Raw genomic sequence first — 19,331 nt, 5'->3', positions numbered from 1 at the left:
GCCCACATTATGGGGTCTATATAATAACTGTCGACATTGTGATTGTCAACAAAATATACCGAAACCATACAAATTGCATAACAGACAGCAGCGAGGTACATGGTGTGGCAAAGCATCTCACTTTGGGGGAGATTTCTCAAATCTTTGAGAGCTAAAGTGGTGAAATATAAAGTACCAACCAAGCAACTTCTAACTATCATTTTACAGGCTATGGGCTGTATTCAATTAGTGGCGAAAACTGACTTTTTTTGACAATGGTGAAATCGGTTTGATTTTCACCAAAAAACAGGCGAAAACGGCAAACAGGCGAAAATGGAGAAAAATAAACTGGAGAAAGGTTTTCTCCATCCCAGACCAGAAGAAAAAAAAAATGAAACTCCCTATTTTTCTCTAAAAATGTAGGAATTTCTTTCAGAAACTTTTGGACACCCCCCAAATGATAAATTACCCCCAAAAAATGTTGTAAGTTGTGTGCTTTGGCGAAAAACGGCAGCGCCAATTTCAGGTGAAAAAAAAAAACCCGTTGAAAATGGTTTTAACGTATTGGGTCTGATTTTTTGGGGGCCAGTATGGATGCGTCAAGTGTTTATAAATATCGCATGCAGTTGCAGCAGGCGGTTTTTTAACAGTTTTTAAAATTGACACGAAAATATACTTGCACCCATTTTAACGTACCCCCAATTTACGTGGAACAGTAATTTCCTGGAAAAGAAAATAGCTTTCTATAATTTTCAACTTTTTTTCAACCGATTTCGGAGATGGCAAAAAAAGTCGTTTTCACCGATGTGTTTGGAAAATTACAGTTTCTGATCGGTTGGTACTTTATCTCTCTCCAAGATTTGATAAATCTCCCCTATTAACTTGAGGAGCCAAGCAGAAGATATGAGGGACAGAAAATAGAGCAGTTTGGAATGAGTTAAGCCTGCGTCAAGGAGCTAGTGCAGAGCAAGCAGTACTAGAGCTGCTGAAGGATAGGATTTTATAGTACTGGTGATTTGGAATAATTGTATGAATGGAGAGAAATCTGTCTCTCTGCGTATCTTATTACAATATAATGGTTCCTCTAGGCACCGTTGTTTGCAAGGTGCATTGTTGTTACTATATCACTTAGGTGTGTGCACTAATTTCTCTAGAATCGGATCCCACAACCCCTCTACTTAATTTAAAGCAATTAGAGGGTGTTGGTTGCTACAGACATTTTAAATGTACCCCTCCTGCAGCCCGTGAAGGTGTCTCATTTCACCAAATTAAATTTGCTGTCTTAAGTTTTTTATCTTATTGAAACCTGCCCAGTAATTTTACCAAAATGATATTTTAATTATACAAATTAAAGGCTTTCCTCTTAAATCTAAAAACGCTCTATTGGAATGTTGAAGGCAATGTGATCTATAACATTTTTGTTACTTAACTGTGCCTAACACTTTGGCAGGTATATGCTAGATATGATTTTATGTTATCCCAATATACTGTCTACGATCAAACTTAGGGAGGTGTATGTCAGGCTCTGTTATACTTTTAGTACTTCCCAGACCTGGTTCCGCCCCCTGTGACTTTATAGCCCAGTCCCAATGATGTGACACATGTCTCTTGCCATTAGACTTCGCTCCCAGCTTATCGCAATGTAAAAAAATTATCACACCTGTATAAAACTGGTTGGAGATCTCTGGGTGTACATGAATACATTAATGGAATAAGAAGGCAAATAAGGGAAGCTTTACCGAAAGATGGACTCTGCAAGCAGTACTAGTACATAATATGCTATCGTATTATTTCACTGCCTAGTCCCAAAATCATGTAAACTATTTTTACACATTAAACAATTTACTGTTTAATGATAATATGTACATTGTGAAGTTGTAGAAATGATCTACAAAGATTCCTGTAAATAAAAAAATCTTTCCCCTTTAATCAGTATAGAAAGGGTGTTTCAGATCTCCACATTAATGAGGATAGGAAATTAAACAAATACTATATAATATAACTAATACATGTATTATTTAGAGATGGTTGTTTCTTTTTAAGACCCACTTTTTTGCAGTTATTCTAGCACTAAATTATTATATTAATCATAACCATTTTATTGTCAGTTTTATCACAGTTCCTCTGCAGTGTCATTATTTCCAGAGAAAATTTCAGAGAAATAATCTGTATTGTCACAGTTTATGAGACCGGCGAGTCCCTTAAGGGTCTTGGCTGCATATACAGGTCTTCCATCACTGTCGAGGGTAAAGATGGAGTCTCTTCCCCATCTTGGCATTATATATTTGTTTTCTGCTTACTATTGCCTGTGCTGATACCAAAGCATGTCAGCTTCTTTTATTTTCTTTAAAGGGGAAGTACAGTATCACACACATGCAAACAAAATATACTATATGGCATAGTAGTAGCAAATACTGTATATTCGGTAGAATAGCATTTAACCTGCTTACATTGGAGGCAGACTGTTTGTGTGCTAAGCTACTATTGATTAGACTATTAATTCACTACACGTTCAATGTAATGAGAGTTAGAAATTATGAAAACGACATAATCTTTTCTAATACCCCTTTCAGACAGAAAAGCAAATTCCTGGGTAAAGCACGGGTCCTTGTTCTGTCTGAAAGGGTAAGTCCCGGTCAAAATTCCCGGGACTTCGACCCTGGTTTTTACCAGGGTCGGAGACCCGGCAATTTTGACCTGGGTTAACCCTTTCACACAGAAGAAATACCTGTGTTGATCAGCAAATTACCAGGTAGAAATGCTTGACCCAGTCTTTTGCTTTTCTGTCTGAAAGGGGGTTCAGGCTGGGACCGCCAAAACGAGCTGGCACTCAAATGCCAGGTAAAAGCCTGATTTTGGGTACATTTCTGTGTGAAAGTGGTATAAATACATTTATTTTGTAGACATGTTTGCTGTAAAGAAAATAATGTAGACATGGGCTTACACTTTACAGATATAAGAAGAATAATTTGTGAAATGATGAGGTGTTATATTCCAATTTGATTCAGTAAGTGCAGGCAGTTAAATATGCCTCTATATATATAAAAGTGCCTGAAATAACAACACAATTGACTCTTCAGAGCTTGTCTGCCCTTGGCAAACATCTCATGGACTTCTCTTAAACTTCTGATGGCAATCATTCCAGGCTTAGAGAGGTAAAACCACAGTGCAAGTGGCCACTAGGCGCACCTGGTGCACATACTGTACTAGCTTACAAAATACAAGTCTTATTTGTGTCTTTGGTATTAGTTGCCACAGAAGTTTTACATTCATATATATATATATATATATATATATATATATATATATAGAAAAATAGATGGGTACAGCGCCAATGTTTGTAAATTTATGATATAAAATGGACAACTTGAAATTAGATAGCACCTCAACCTATAAATATTTTAGGCGTCAGCTCTGGGTAAATAAGAAAGTTCTAGTGCAAGTATTTAAAAGACAAATAGGCAGAATTTGAATTGACCCTTAAGCGACAGGTATACTATGTTAAATAAATATTACTATCATGTAAATAATACATAGATCAGCAAGTGAATACAAAGTGTCTTGTGCAATCACAGTAAATTAATAACCTGAAATAAATAACTTACCAGATACACAATAAAATTGTGTTATGTAAAATGAATAAGTGCCTGTGCATTACCAATATATGTATATAAATATGTAAACAATTGACGTCCTGTGAAATGGATAATATAGTCCTGTAAACTAAGTCACTAGGAACAGAAAGTGCCAGTGCAATGGAATAAATATAAAAGAAAATTTATTTACTAAAACAAAGAATAAAAAACACCCATTGTTAGGCAGAATCCCTAACCAACATATGAATCATCATAAAAATAAATCAGGATACAGTATATATAATTAAAAGAGGAATGAGCAAGTTGTAAATAATAGCAGTTTATCTGAGTATATGGAAAAGTTAGTTTTCTTCAAAGTTCATGAGGCATGTAACAGTCACACCCAACGCGTGTCATCCTATGACTTCATCCCCTTGACATCAGTAGCTGTGGAGAGACCTGTATGTTTGTGTCCTGATGACGGTCCCTAGGCGGATTGAAACGTCGACTCTAATGTTTTAATCAAGATAAGTAATAAAGATGTGATTTTATTCTACTACCTTACTTGGTGAGTGCCCTCCTTCTCCGTTAAACTCTTATGTTTTGGATTCGTATTGGATCTTTGAGGAGCACCATACTGCTGACTTACATTTGCATTGAGTGCGGATATCAATATTTCTTTATATATATATATATATATATATATTAATATATATATATATATATATATATATATATATATATATATAGTGCCAATCATATTACACACTGCTGTAAAGTGAATATGTAACCATTCACATCAGTCCCTGCCCCATTGGAGATTACAGTCTATGTGGGCGATTCAATTCAACATAGTGTGAATAGTGCCGGGAATGAGTTCCCCGAGCTATTTAATTGTCCCCATTACGCCCTGCACTCAGTTGCAAGATGGGTAGAAGCAGTATTACTACTGACAGAGCGCTAATAGTGGGTGTATAGTATAAAAAAGAGCAGCTGTAAATAAGAGGATGGTCAGTCCTCAATAGTACAAATGGAAACAAGTAGAAATAAACAGCGCTCTATATTAAAAGTAATCACTAATTTAATGATAGTACCGGGTCATAGCCCGAAACACACAGTGAATAACAACAGTAATAAAAAATATATATATTAAAAAAAAAAAAGAATAATTGCACAAATCTGTGTATATCTCAGTCCGCAACTTCTGGTCACAACTTACTGAATGTCCTTATGCTGAATTATCGTAAAGATGAATCAATGTCCAGCCAAATAATTACCCAGTCCAAACGCCACACAGTTAGAGGTCCGCTTGAAGAAAATTGATGTATGAGCAGATGCGGTTCCTCAAAGCGCAGACGTATATAGGACTTGATGGGACAGATCCGGTGTCCAAATATTAGGGGTCCAATTAGCGATGTAGCAATTCGCACAATAATGTCCCCAGGGCACAGGTCCAATGGTGGATAGGTATAGCACTCCTCATAGATATGCACAGCAATGGATGATATTGAGCATACCGTTGGACCAGAAGAATGTCACAGATTGTAACAGCCGATTTACTGACGCGTTTCGCTGTGTATAACTCACAGCTTTATCAACTCAGTTGCAAGATGCCAGTTACCAGTTAGAAGGTGGTAACAGGAATTATCTGACTAAAGTACCGGCTGCGATGCTGTTAGCGTCACACTTAGCTGAAAACAGGTTCGTGGCTGACACTTAAATCGGATTTCTGCTCGCACCCTGTTAAGTCCGACTAGAAATCCTCTAGCCGGGTTTAACCGCACAGTCAATTTAATAGCTTCGGGAACTCCTCCCCAGGGATTTTCACATTGCGTAGAATTTTTTATTTTTTTTGCCAAAAGTGAAATAACCTACCAGCATGATTCTGTACTGTGTGAAGAAAGCATACTACTCGAAGGAAACCCGTGCAACCATGGGGAGAACAAAAGGGTCATTGTGTGTTTTATGTGGGATCACAACAAGTTTCTGTATTCTTTAATGTTTTCTGCTGTTCTTTCAGTGTTTGTGTTTTTACTAAGTTATGTTATATATCCTTATATATACTTTGTTTTTATGTAAACAATTTATTCTGGGTCAAAGATGAAAAAACTTATGTCGTTCAATGTTATTTTTATTGGGTTTTTTTTCCCCTCTAAAAAAATTGTATCCCAGGAGCTATCGTATTTTTACATTCTCCAAGTAAAAGATCTGTGGGCTGTGGCTTGTCTTATAGGTTTCTGTATAGCACCTTTTTTATAGGTTTAAAGGTGAACTCCCATGTAGCTTTTTACACCCATTGTCTCAAGTCGTTCAATCATGGAGGTCTCACAGGTTGCATTTTGCTTCAGTCTGAAAACCTCACACAGGCCCATTGCCAGAGGGACAGAGCTAGGGAACCCCTGCAGGTCTATTATACGGTTCAGGGTTAAAAGGAAATCTATTTATTACTGTATTTATTTTCTAGTATTGCCTGAGGTCTCACATTATGGAGTAATTTGTTCTAGTGGAATGGTAGACATACCTATAGCTCTCTGTTACAATATGAAGCATAAAGATAATTTTTTTCCAACTGGAGCGCACAGACTGGCGGCTGTGGACTTACGGCGGCGTCATCTCTGTGGTGAGCGCCCGACGGAGTCCTCCCTGCCGCACATCGCGTGACCCCTCTCCGGCCCTCTGGCCTCGGCTGCCCCGCTGCTGTGTCAGGGCTGGTGTTCCTGCTTCTGGGGACTCCCGGGAGACATCTCTGGGAGGAAGCCCCAGCGTCCTGAAGCCTCCGGCGGCCATCTTTGATTTCCTCTCACGCTGCTGCTGCTGGTTATTGCTGCTGGGATACTAGCAGTGCAACCCCGCTTGCTGACAGGAATATATGCTGCCTGTGACTCCCTGGAGTAAGGGGAGGGTGGTGAGTTCCTGAGGGGAGATTATATTGTACTACTGCTTCACCTGCTCCATTGTCACGTGACCTGTTGGCCCTTCTCTCTATGTCTGGAGCTCCTATATGACCACCTACACATACCCAGTTTATTTTTTACTAGCCTAACAGTTTCAATCCATATCCGCTACTTAGCTTGCTCTTGCCCTGACATTTTTTACTTTTGTGCTGGTGGATATTTGCCATTTACTCTACGCTGGCTCCCTCTTGTGGTCTTCTGTGATAATTACATCAAGTACTAATTGCAGCCACAATTAGCGAACCTCCATGTGCTATTATATTTTCTGCCAGCCTCTCAGACTCTTTTTTTTCTGAGGCTAAAATTCTCCTGGATGGTGCTTCTCTGGAGTTAAAGATGTTCGCTTAATATTATCACCAAACTTGCCTGGATTATTATTGTAGAGCCCTGTGTCTCACTTTTTATACCGTAGTTTTTTTTTTCGTTTTTTTTTTAATTTGTATTATTTCACTATGTCGCAGAGAGGTAAGAAACCTCCACCATCCTCTGCAAATTTCTTCGGATCTAAATCCAAGGGTTCACAGAGTTCGTCATTACCCCCCGAATCCCCCTCCTCCCCTTGCTCATCCGAAGCTGGTATTGATCCTCAAATTCAAGCGGTTATGACTGGTTTTTTGGAGGGAGTTCAATACGCATTCAAGCAAGAACTGTCAAAAGCTATAACAGAATTTAAATCAGAATTGACATCTCTTGGCAACAGAACGGACGCGCTGGAATCTAAATCGGACGACTTATGCCGCTCCCAAAATCGTCTTGATAAAGAACTCTCTAGACTTCATGATGAGGTGGAGACACTCAAAGAAAGACAAGAGGACCAAGAGAATCGTTCTCGTCGCAACAACCTACGTATCAGTAATATAGCAGAATCAGTCCTTGGTCCCTCCTTACCGTCATTTCTAAAAGACTTTTTTCAACACTTAGTTCCAGCCCTTACAAATGAAGATTGTTTATGTGATAGAGCCCATAGAGCACTCCGATCGAAGCCCTCTCCTACTCAACCTCCTAGAGACGTCATAGTTCGCCTGCGCTATTTTCGTTCAAAGGAACGGATCTTGTTAGCTACTCGAGACTCTCCAGTGATTCCTTTCCAAGATATGCAGTTACAAATCTTCCAGGACCTGGCTTCCTCTACTATTCAGAAACGGCGGGATCTTCAGCCAGTCACTAAGATTGTACGGCAGCATCAAATCCGATATCGCTGGGGATTCCCCTTTATGCTTCAGGTTTCAGCAAACAACACTGTGCATAGTGTCAAGACCCTCACTCAAGGTCAAGATTTATTAGCCAAGCTTAATCTTCTTCCGACGCCGACTTCTGATCCGGTGACTGCTGCAGCCTTTCCCAAACCTCAACGCTCCCAAGCTCCTTCACCGGACTGGACCAGGGTCTCCCGTCACCGTGCTAAGGACTGTGACCCCACTTGAACTGTTCGGTCACTCCCTGGTGTATAATCTCTTTATAATAGGGTTTAAGCTCCCTACAATGTTCTTTTTGAATTTTGCTAGGAGGAACAGTCCTCCCCTCTTGGTTCTCTGCGACATACATAGTTATTATTTTTATGAATATCACGATGTTTAGATAATTTTTCTCTTTTCCCCTTGTCTTTCCCATTTTCCTTCCCCCCCCTCCCCCCCCCCTTTTTTTTTGTTTTGTTTTGTTTTGTTTCTATATATTGACACAGGTTTATGATCCCTGTATTACAGGGATTTTTGTTTGATTTGGTTTTAGCCGATCTTATATTTAAGGGTCCAGGCAGTAGTGATTCTATTGGACGGTCCTTTCACTACCCCCCATGCTCCCTTTAATATTTTTGATTAATGTTATGTTGATTGATAGTATTGCGGTCCTTGATTGGGACCCAATTTACCAGGGTTGTTACCCAAATGGGTTCTCTGTTTCTCTCTTTTTTTTTTTGTGTGCCTTTCTTTCTCTGTGGCTCTCTTCTGTTTTTTTTTCCCCTTTTTTTTTCTTTCTGTCCCTAAGGGTGGCTCTATTTGGGCCAAATTTTTGACTTATATCTGTGTGTTATGTCTGTAGCACCTCTTAATATATTTTCCATGTCTCTTAAATTTCTATCAATTAATGTAAATGGTCTTAATTCTCCTAAGAAACGTACTGTTCTCTTGGGGGCTTGTAGGAGGGAGAAAGCCGATGTTGCATTTCTACAAGAGACGCATCTTACGGGCCCGCATTCTCAGCTCCGAGGTAGGTGGTTTGCCCAGACCTTCTTTGCTTCAGCGAATTGTAAAAAACGTGGGGTAGCCATTTTAATTAGGCGTAATATCCCTTTTGTCCACATTAAAACTGTGACAGACCCAGAGGGTAGATTTCTTATAGTGATCAGTACTCTCAGTACTGAGATTTTCACTCTGGTGTCAGTGTACGCTCCTAATCAAGACCAGCCCCAATTCTTTGATTCTCTGTTCAGGCGTATTAGCAGAGTTGCGCAGGGCCATATTATTCTGTGTGGGGATTTTAATACCATTATTGACCCCCTGTTAGACAGATCGAACCCACCTTCAAACTCCTCGGGGATGTCTCTTCCTAGAGCTTCTCGTACTCTCCTGGCTTCCCTTAAACATTATGGCCTTAGTGATACCTGGCGTCTTAAACATCCTCACAGCTGGTATTTCCCCCTTTACATGGACAGACCATGCAGGTGTCTATATTCTTTTAGATGTACATCGCTCTCCTCGTAGGAAGCGTAACTGGCGTCTTGATGACTCCCTTTTACAACATCCCCCCGCTCTGCTAGAAATAAAATTGGCGATGACCCGCTATTTTGAGGAGAATACCTCTCCTGATATTTCCTCTAGTATCCTCTGGGAAGCCCATAAGGCTACTATACGGGGTTTTCTTATTTCTAAAACCTCAGCGGTTTGGAAAGCGGCTGCACAAGAAATTCATTCCCTTGAGTCACAAATTTCAGTACTATTGATTCAACATAAAACATCCCCTAGCGCCTCCGTGCTAACCCAAATTGAGAAACTACGAGGTCAGCTTAATGCCCTTCTGTCTCATCGCGCTGCGCTTATCTTGCAAAAACTTTGTCAACGCTTTTATGATAAATCTGACAAAATTGATTCTTTATTAGCCAATAAACTGCGTCGCAGACAAGCATTAGGTGCGATAAACAAATTACACTCTCCGTCTTCTGGTTCTCTAACCTATGATCCTGAGGTTATGGCTGAGCAATTTCGGACCTTTTATAGTTCCCTTTATAACTTATCAGATTCTTCTTATCCCACTTCTGCTGGAGCCGAGGGGGTGCGCTCATATTTGTCCTCTACTTTCCTTCCCATGCTCTCAGAATCCCAAGTATCTACTCTCAATGACCGTATTTCAGATGAAGAGACAATAGCTGCTATTAGATCAATGCGTTCCTCTGCCGCCCCAGGCCCTGATGGGTTTACAGCCTAATATTATAAACTGTTTACAAAGGAACTTGCCCCACATCTTACATCTCTATTTAATGATATTTTGGAGGGCGCTTCTTTTGCTCCTGATACAACTCGGGCCGACATTGTAGTGATCCCTAAACCTGATCGTGATCCTACTCATTGTATTAACTATAGACCGATTTCATTATTAAACGTCGACCTGAAAATTTATGCTAAAATCTTAGCGACTCAGTTAGCTCCTTTGCTTTCTTATTTGATACATCCGGATCAGGTCGGGTTTATATCTGGACGTCAGGCATCGGACAACACCAGACGGGCCATTGATCTGATACATTCTATTCATAAAAGGAAACTTCCTTCTCTGATTTTAGCTCTAAACGCGGTGAAGGCCTTCGAATGCATTTCCTGGCCCTTCATATTCGCTTTTCTAGACAAAATGGGATTTTCAGGCAAATTTTTAGATGGCATTGTGGCACTTTACCGTTCCCCCACAGCACGAGTTTCGGTTAATGGTGTCTACTCCTCTAGTTTTGGGATAACTAACGGTACTCGGCAGGGTTGTCCCCTCTCTCCCTTAATATTTGCTCTTATTATGGAACCCCTGGCGGCAAAGATCCGTTCTAATAGAGCTATCTCGGGAGTATCCACTGGCCCCTCGGAATATAAAATCGCATTATATGCCGATGATATTTTAGTCTCTCTCACTGACCCAGCTCGATCCCTAAATTCACTTTTAGAGGAAATAAATTCATATTCCCAACACTCGGGTTATAAAATTAATGTTACCAAGACTGAAGTTCTTGATCTCTATATCCCTGCTACCCTAAAGCAAACACTAGAGGCCATGCTCCCTTGTACCTGGCATAAAAAAAAGATTAAATATCTTGGTGTTTTCTTAACTCATCATCATCATCAGCTGTTTCAGGCAAATTTTCCCCGCCTTCTAGATTGTATTAAGTCTGATTTGTGTGACTGGTCCAATTATTTTATTTCTTGGATAGGTAGAATACATTCAGTTAAGATGAGCGTTCTCCCTCGGCTCTTGTATCTATTTCAGATCCTTCCGATCTACATTCCTCCATACGTGTTCAAATTCCTTCAGTACCAAACCTCATATTTCATATGGAACCAGAAACGCCCGCGGATCAGACTAAAGTTGCTTCAGCGGCCTTCCAGGGGTGGGGGTTTGGGTATTCCTGATTTTAAAAAATATTATTATGCTGCGCAGCTCTCTCATTGTGCTCAGTGGTGTAACTTCGGTGCGGGGAAGGTCTGGGTGGCTATCGAGGCCGTGGAGCTGGGACTGGCTACTGTATCCTCCCTCTTGTGGATACCTAAGATTCATCGTCCCCGGACAGTTTCTTCTCACCCTGTAATTTCCCGTTCTTTAGCAATTTGGGATTTAAACAATAGATGTTTTAAGTTGGCTCCAGCCCCGTCCCCTTTGATACCACTACTTCATAATCCATCTTTTCCCCCTGGTTTATGCAAGTCATCTTTTACTTCCTGGTCATTGAGCAATATCTATTATGTAAATGATATCACTATAGATACTAATTTCCCACAATTTTCTGACTTCCGGGATAGAGTGGCAGTTCCATCCAAAGATTTTTTCCGGTTCCTACAAATTAGACATTTCCACTCCAAAATTAGCTCGATTCTGATTAGCAGACCTTTGACTTCTTTTGAGTCTTTATGTTGGAGAAGATCCTCCACTAGGGTTCTTATTTCTACTATTTATTCCTTACTAGGGGAAGAAGTAAGCTCCAATCGAGACCCTCATGAGTTAGCGTGGGAACGAGATTTGGGACACTCTATAGATGCTGAGGATTGGACGGAGATATGGGACAATGCTGCCACCAGCTCTATTTGCGTTAAAATTAAGGAAAATGTTGATAAATTGCTATACCGATGGTATTATGTACCATCGCGGCTACAAGTAATGTTTCCCGATGCTTCAGATAGAGGTTGCGGTGGAGAGGGCAGTTTTTTGCATATCTGGTGGACTTGTCCCAAACTAACTAGTATATGGCAGGAGGTTCTCGCTCTCCTCTCGCACCTATTTCAGAATAGGTTATTCCGACATATAGTGTCTGCTATGACCTGCCAAATTGCAGCGGATTGGAAAAACCTTCATCCCTCTCCGATGCAGGCAATATTATCACGTATCTGGTATATATACAAGATGGAATATATGACAGCTTTATTATGTAATACATCCAAAACCTTTGATAAAATATGGTCCCCTTGGCTGACATACCAAAATGTTTCCTCTCCATTTAACAATTAATTTTTCCTTGTATATTTTTTCTCTATTATGTTTAGTTTGAAAGAAAGTGATCCTATATGGAGTCCACCCATTCTTTTCTACTTTTATTCTCCTTTGTCTTTCCTAAAGTCTTTCTTTTCCTTTTTCCTCTTTATTTTTTCTCTATTTTTTAAACGGATTGCCACACCGTTGCTGCAAGATTTTTCTCTTGCTTCTATATTCCTTCTTTTCTTATAATGAGAAAATCTTCTATTATATCATATTATTATTCTGAAATAGTACAGTTCCCATTATAAAAGTATGTTATGTGTTAATCCTTATTTTTGATTATTGGAATGTACTGTTTTCTCTGGGATTTGCTCAATAAAAAGAGTTTACTAAAAAAAAAAAAAAAAAAAGAAAGTTTGTTGGGATCAGTACATGTGTTACATAACTTTACACCATTTGTGTGTATTTGCTATTGGCAGCTTAAAAAAATATTGATATTATATATGTTTTAGATATGTCAGATTTGTGACCTTTTGTCCAATTCATGACTGTCCCAGTCGGTGTTAAGAAAATAAGCATCAGACAAAAACAATGGGATGTCTTTGTTAGTGTATCAATGTCCTCTTGTTTCCAATGTTCACATTTATTTTTGTGCTTTAGGCCGTTCTTTTAAAAACAATCAATCTTAGCCAAATCTTTGAAATATGTTTGCACATTGATATCAAAGGCTAAAAGTCCCATTTGGGTGGTTTTTAATACTTCGTTAGATTATGCCCTTTTCACGTTACCTACAGATGGTTTTGAAAGAGGATCTTGTGAGCGCCTGGAGTGTGAGGGATTCTGTGATTGCTCCAAGCAGGTCAGCAGCCAGGTGACAGCCTGTGCAGGTGTCCTAGAGTCTGCCTTTCATAATCACACTTTATATTTCTCGTTACATGCTTAAAATATGTTTTTTTATTTTGCATATATTACAAGGATTATTTTTCTTTAACTTGACTGTTAGTCCTTGTTTAGAAAAATACCATATAAAATGTAAAAGTTTCTATGAATACTTGTTAAACGAGAAATTTCACCTTCTGGCCAGCCCTTGTATAGATATTTATGTTGATCTTTGTTTATTAAGCAGTGCTTGTTGTATCTACAGATGTGTCCTCATACATCATTGCTGCAGTTGTGCCAAACATCCACCTCTCGGCGCTCCAGGTTCCGTGCTATTTTGCTAGCGCAAAACATCTTTTTTGCCAAAATGCATCTTAGTCACCGTGTACATCTGTGTGCGACCGAGTCTCTAAATCTATGTACGAAGTGCGACGATGCAGCGGCCGTGACTCTTTTCCATGCCAAGTTCTGTTGTACTTCGTATACAGACTCAGTCACACACAGATATACAAGTTTCGCATTTATCAATTTAATCAGTACAGTCTCCTAGTGAGTACTAGTACAATGCATTGCGACTAATACTAATTAAAAAAAACGATGCAAAAAAGGCGCACGGCGCTAGCAGAGTTGCCTGGAACCTGTAGGCTCACCTGTTAGGCATCTACATCACGTGGCGTATTAAGGCTCGATGTGTGAGGACACATCTGTAATTAACATGTAATAATGTAATGCTACTGTTCAGTGAGTGTCAGACATAGGGGTCTATTTATTACATATGTCTGTAAATTGCGGTTACTTTGTGCCCCTTTTTTAACAAATACCAGCCACCAGAAAGGTCCTGCGAAAACCTAACTGTCCTGAAGATTTGGCCCCCTGGCATCAGTGTATTGTAATTCCAAATGCCATTGATATCACTGTAAAAACATATTTCAAAGATTTGGCTAAGATTGTTTTTAAAAGAACAGCCTAAAGCACTTAAATAAATGTAACAGGAGTAACTAACGTCCTATCTTATCTCGTACAATTTAAACAGAATGCTAATTAGAATAACTCTTTTCCACCTGGTCACTTCATTTCTCGCTTTCTCTGTGCAGAAAACATAGGATTTGGTGGGGAAAACATTATGGCTGGGGGGGGGGTGGTTCTGTATTTTTTGCTTGCACCCTGGTGGCGAGCAGAAATGTGCGATAAGTCCATGGTTTGGGCATTCTAACTGCTGTTTGCACACCCTAAGCAGGACTTTATAGAAGGACTTAGCTGGTCTTGTTGGCCTTGACAATTAATGGGAGCCACAAACAATTGAAACCCTACATTGGGTGCCTATTAACTACCGCATCTAAAAAACAATTGAATCGCCTCCTATTTGTTCACCCAGCCTGCCTACAATATGTAATTTATTTTTTTACATTTCTTGGTTTTCTGTTTTGAATTTTATTTATTTATTTAGTGAGGTGGGAGTTTGAGAAGTTTACTGTAGTTGCAAATGCTAACATTAGCTTTATACTTTTCTATTATTATTATTTAATAGTATGATAGCCCACCACCTCTGCTATGAAGTTGTCCCATGCATCTATCCTCCTATAAAGTAATGCTTCCTTATGTTACCTTTCAGTCTTCCTCCTTCCAGTTTCAGACTACTATGACCTCTTGTTCTAGAAATCCCCTTGCCTTTATATATGCTTCCTTTCTGGAGTCTGTCAGGGATGTAGTTTTAATCCCGGCTGTTGGGATCCTGGCGCTGGAATCCCAACACCAGTCGGAATCCCGGTGCTGGCATCCTGACCACTGGCATCCTGACGGTAAGTAGTGGGGTTAGGGGGAGGGTTAGGCACTAGGGGGGGAGGAGGATTAAGTTTAGGAACTAGGGGGGAGGGGTAGAGTTGGGATACTTACGACAGGTATCGGTATCATAACCCTGTCGGCATGCTGGCATCTGGATTCTAACCTCCGGGATCCCGAGCGCCGGTATCTCATACCCAACCCTTCAGTCAATACCTGTAACTTAACTACTATATCACCTGTGTTCCTTCTTTCCTATAAAGTGTATGTTACGCTTTCTTTCCTGATATGTTTTGTTTTCTAACTCATGTACTATATGTGTAGCCCTTCTGTCGTTTTAGAGAGAGAACCTCCAGAATTGTGAGTAGTCAAGGAGAGGCCTTACCAGTCATCTATAAAGGGACAGCATAACTTATTATGTAGGACTTCCTGCTACATAACTCTTTCTATACAACCTTGTATATTTCAGTCTTTTCTCCCTACTTTTGTACACACTTTACTTTTTATTTTTTTTTAAATAAAGGTCTTGTTTAACAACGTTTTTGTGAAGAAAGGGAAAAGGTTACAGGAGGAAGGAAAAGGGAGGTAGGGAGAAAGATGCAATGCAATCCAACATCTCGAAGTTGACACCAATGCACAAGGTTGCATATCAATAGACCATGGGCCGTATTCAATTAGTTTTGCACCCGTGATACTTTTTCACATACTGGACTTTTCGCCTACATTGCGTGTTTTGCATGCGGAAAAGTATTGGGCGCTCTTCCGCTATTCACCGTATTCAATTAGAAAGGACGCGAAAATGACCCCCGGCAAAACTGAAACATGCGAAAAGTCCTGAAGTTTTAGATCACATAAAAAATCCACCTTCCGCAAGCACCTGCAATAAAAAAAACACCTGTCCCATACTTGGGGACCTCCCAGAAGTCTATTTTGCTAGTTTTTAAGTTTGTCCCCCAACTTTTAATTTTTTTTTTGCCCCCAAAATGAAACTACTTTTTTTGGGGTGTTCTAAAGTATTTTTTTTATTTTTTTGACACAGTTTATCTTTGGGGGATTATCTCGAAGTTTGCACCCCAAAACCGCAATTCTGCACTTTTTTCCATTTGCTATTCATAAGCGAAACTTTTCTGCTGATTACAGTCTTTGGAATTGAATACGGCGGAAACTTTCTGCCTGGCGAAATTACGTCATCCGCTATACTTTTCCGTGGAATCAGACTTTTCGCCTCTAATTGAATACGGCCCAAAGTGTACAATCATAATTTCAGAATACAAGAGTTTAGTGGTGAGAAGCAGTTCTAAGGAATAAGTCCTTTTCGCGTCACAATTTAAGTGATAACAGGGAAAATTAATTAGATGTGTCGGCCAAGGCGATCAAATGGCTGCAAAATGAACTTCGTTATTTATAAATGCTTGATAATCAGTATGCTCCATGTTTTATTTTTGGTATATTTGCCAAATGTCTTCCTTTATCTAGGTAAGGGGTGGCCGCATAAGATTTTATTATAAATTAAAGAAGTCTCAAATTGTGTTGTGTTTAGCATGTGCCAAATCCGTTTACCAGTAAGTTTTGGAATGTCAGCTATGGTCTTAGACAGACAAGGATATGTAAGTGATTTGGAAACTGGTAATGACATGAGGCCTGATTCAGCATCGGACGCAATTGTGCATTTTACGTTGCACAACAGGTATTTGCCATTGTACATGTGTATAAGTCGCACTGCGCACATGTCATGATCGCTTTACGATTACGTATGCACGTAGGAATCTTTCGCAAAGTGAATGTCATGGACAGCGTTTGGGGTAGGTAACAGGGGAGTGGTTAAGTGAATGCAGGCGTGTCTGACCGTTTAAATGTCATTCCATGGTCATGCATAATTTAGCCATTGCGATTGCTTTTCGCAGCATGAGACCTCCCTGCGTGCGAGGAGAGCTGCAGTATTTGAGACAGGTCAGACCTGCCGCCATGGCTGTCCGATCTGCGTTGACGTTACAGATGTTTATGTAGGTACGCAACATAGGACGCAGATGAGAAGGCAGCAGTGGGTATCCCTATGCCTGGGTAAGCTTTTCAACTATTAGCATATTTTCTTCTTCCTACTTCGTGGCAGCCATTACTCTGAATACTTAGATCCCATTCCCCTAGTACTAGACAGGAAGTTTTTTCCCTCTTAGCGACTGCACATCTGGATGGGGTGGCTCCCTGCATAGAGGCTGGTGAGCACCAAATTTCATGGGCCCAGTGAGTAAGTGCCCACTTCTATTCCCGGTATGTGTGCTGTTTGCTGGCTCGGGGGGGAGCAAATGCTGTTCTCAGTGTCCTGACAGCTGCTCTGCTCCCTCCCCCCCCTCCACTGGGGAACAGCGGGTGGTACTGCCAGAGATGGCAGGCAGAAGGCTGGGAGCGCTGAAAGCAGGCGGTAGTGCCAGTGATGCGGACGACCCATCATGGTTCTGTGCGGGACGTTCTCTGCATGCACCTGCCCCAGAGTCAGATGTCAGAGACATTTAAAGATGGATCCTAACACCGCATGTTATAGAGCTGCTTTGCCCTTCACATACTGCAAGGACTTGGCTGTTACTAGAGCCTTCTCAAAATCTTCTATGTGCCCAAAAGAGGTAAATCCTCATAGAGGGCACTTTTATTTAAATGTAAGTGTTAGGTTGTTATAGTTATCTATTTCTATTCTACAGTGTGTCTCCAGCTCTGAAAGTTAAGAAGAGAATTTGTAGAAAAAAACACTTTTCCAAATGTACTGCATGTGATAAGCCCTTTTCTTGGAATCAGGATGCAAAGTTTTGTAATGACTATCAGAAAGAAACTACACGTGTTGATAGTCAGTCTAGACAGCTGCAAGAGTTAATGGATTGGATGAAGAAATCCTTTGTTACGATGGAAACTTTTTTGGAGTTGCAGGGATCTAAAATATTTAATTCTCAAACTAGTTTGGGATTTGATGGTGAATTAGTTACACCAGAATTTGCTCTTGAACATGATGTGGAATATATGTCTAATGAGGAATCTGGTGAAGTTCAAGACGATAATAGAATGTTTAATTTGGATCTTGTGGGTAGTCTACTAAAGAATATTTATTAATCCATGAATTATAGTGAAACTGTGGAAACTGGTGATGATCAGTATTTACTATTTGAAGACAGGTCTAAAAAAAGCCAGTATTTTTCAGTGCATAAAGCAATGAAAGCAATTATGTATAAAGAATGGCAAAATGTTGATAAATGTCTAGGTACTATCAAGACAATTGGTCTATGTATCCTGTTAATGATGAACAGTTCTTAACTTGGTGTACTATCCCTAAAGTTGATGCAGCAGTTGCAGAAGTTGTTTCTAAAACTACCATCCTTCTTGATGATGGAGCTGTATTAAGAGATAGTATGGATAAAAGGATTGAAAATTCCTTAAAGAAGTTGGATAGCTCTGCAGCTGTTTCTTTGAAATCTGGTGTGGCTATAGCTTCAGTACCCAGAACTTTGAGGCTCTGGGCGTTTGTTATGCACACAGACTTGGAAGAGAAAATGTCAAGAAATTATTTTCAGAGAAGTCTCTCTATTATGAATAAAGTTATAGAATATCTGTGGAAAGCCTCGCTTTATGGGCTAGAGTTGTCTGCAAAATCTATGACTATAGAAGTAGTGTCAAGAAGAGCTCTATGGCTGCGTTTCTGGACAGCTGATATGCATTCAAAAAATAGGTTAGTCTCTTTGCCATTTAAAGGTTCCCTGTTCTTTGGTCATAAATCGGAAGCAATTATATCTCAAAATGACAGGAGGTAAATCTGTAAAATTGCCTCAGGATAGACGAAACAGGTACCCTATGTCATCTTCTAAACAATAGTATAAAGAAGCCAGAAGTTCTAAAGCTGAGCGGCAATACATTGGCAGATACTCCTCAGGAACGACAAGAGAGTCCTTTCGCCAATCCTACAGGGGGGGCAATTGGAGACAATAACAACTACAGGATCCCTGCACAAGTACCAGTAGGGGGCAGACTTCTGGAATTTGCCAGACAATGGAAAGAGTCTATTCAAGACAATTGGGTTCTGGAAGGGGTGTCTCAACGGTACAGGATAGAATTTTTAGAAACCCTCTTTTGTGGAGTCAAGAATTCTAGTGGTAACTTTGGAAGTCTGAGCTCTAGAAAACAGCCTGGAGAAATAGATCAGCTCAAAAGCCGTAGAAATTGTCCCGCCGCCAGAAGAAAGGAAAGGTTTAAATTTTCCAATATTTCTGGTAGAAAAATCTATAGGGGGATTTTGAACAATTCCTGGACCTCAGACAATTGAACCAATTTGTGAAGGTAAATAAATTTCATATGGAAACCCTGAAATCCATTCTGACAGGCATAAGACAAGACTTCTGGCATCAATAGATCTAAAGGATGCCTATTTCCACGTTCCGGTATGCAAAGAATATCTTATTTCAGAAAACACGGAATAGCAGTCTGGCCATATCTAGACGATCTGCTAGCTGCCAGAAGCTCAAGAGAAATG

At 40.0% G+C, this 19,331-nt stretch overlaps 1 protein-coding gene and 1 pseudogene across 2 annotated transcripts in view; both read left to right on the top strand.

The window, feature by feature from the left end:
• LOC148508350 (uncharacterized) overlaps positions 1-19,331 on the top strand; it is a 161,654-nt gene that overhangs the window by 94,460 nt on the left and 47,863 nt on the right. The gene's annotated exons all lie outside the window — the stretch shown is intronic.
• LOC148508351 (lamina-associated polypeptide 2-like) lies at positions 17,687-18,790 on the top strand (annotated as a pseudogene).

This window comes from Taudactylus pleione, unplaced genomic scaffold (genome assembly GCF_031769625.1).
Source record: "Taudactylus pleione unplaced genomic scaffold, aTauple2 ptg000370l, whole genome shotgun sequence".
NCBI lineage: Eukaryota > Metazoa > Chordata > Amphibia > Anura > Myobatrachidae > Taudactylus > Taudactylus pleione.
Note: the sequence above shows the minus strand (reverse complement) of the source record. Positions and strands in the feature narration are given on the sequence as shown.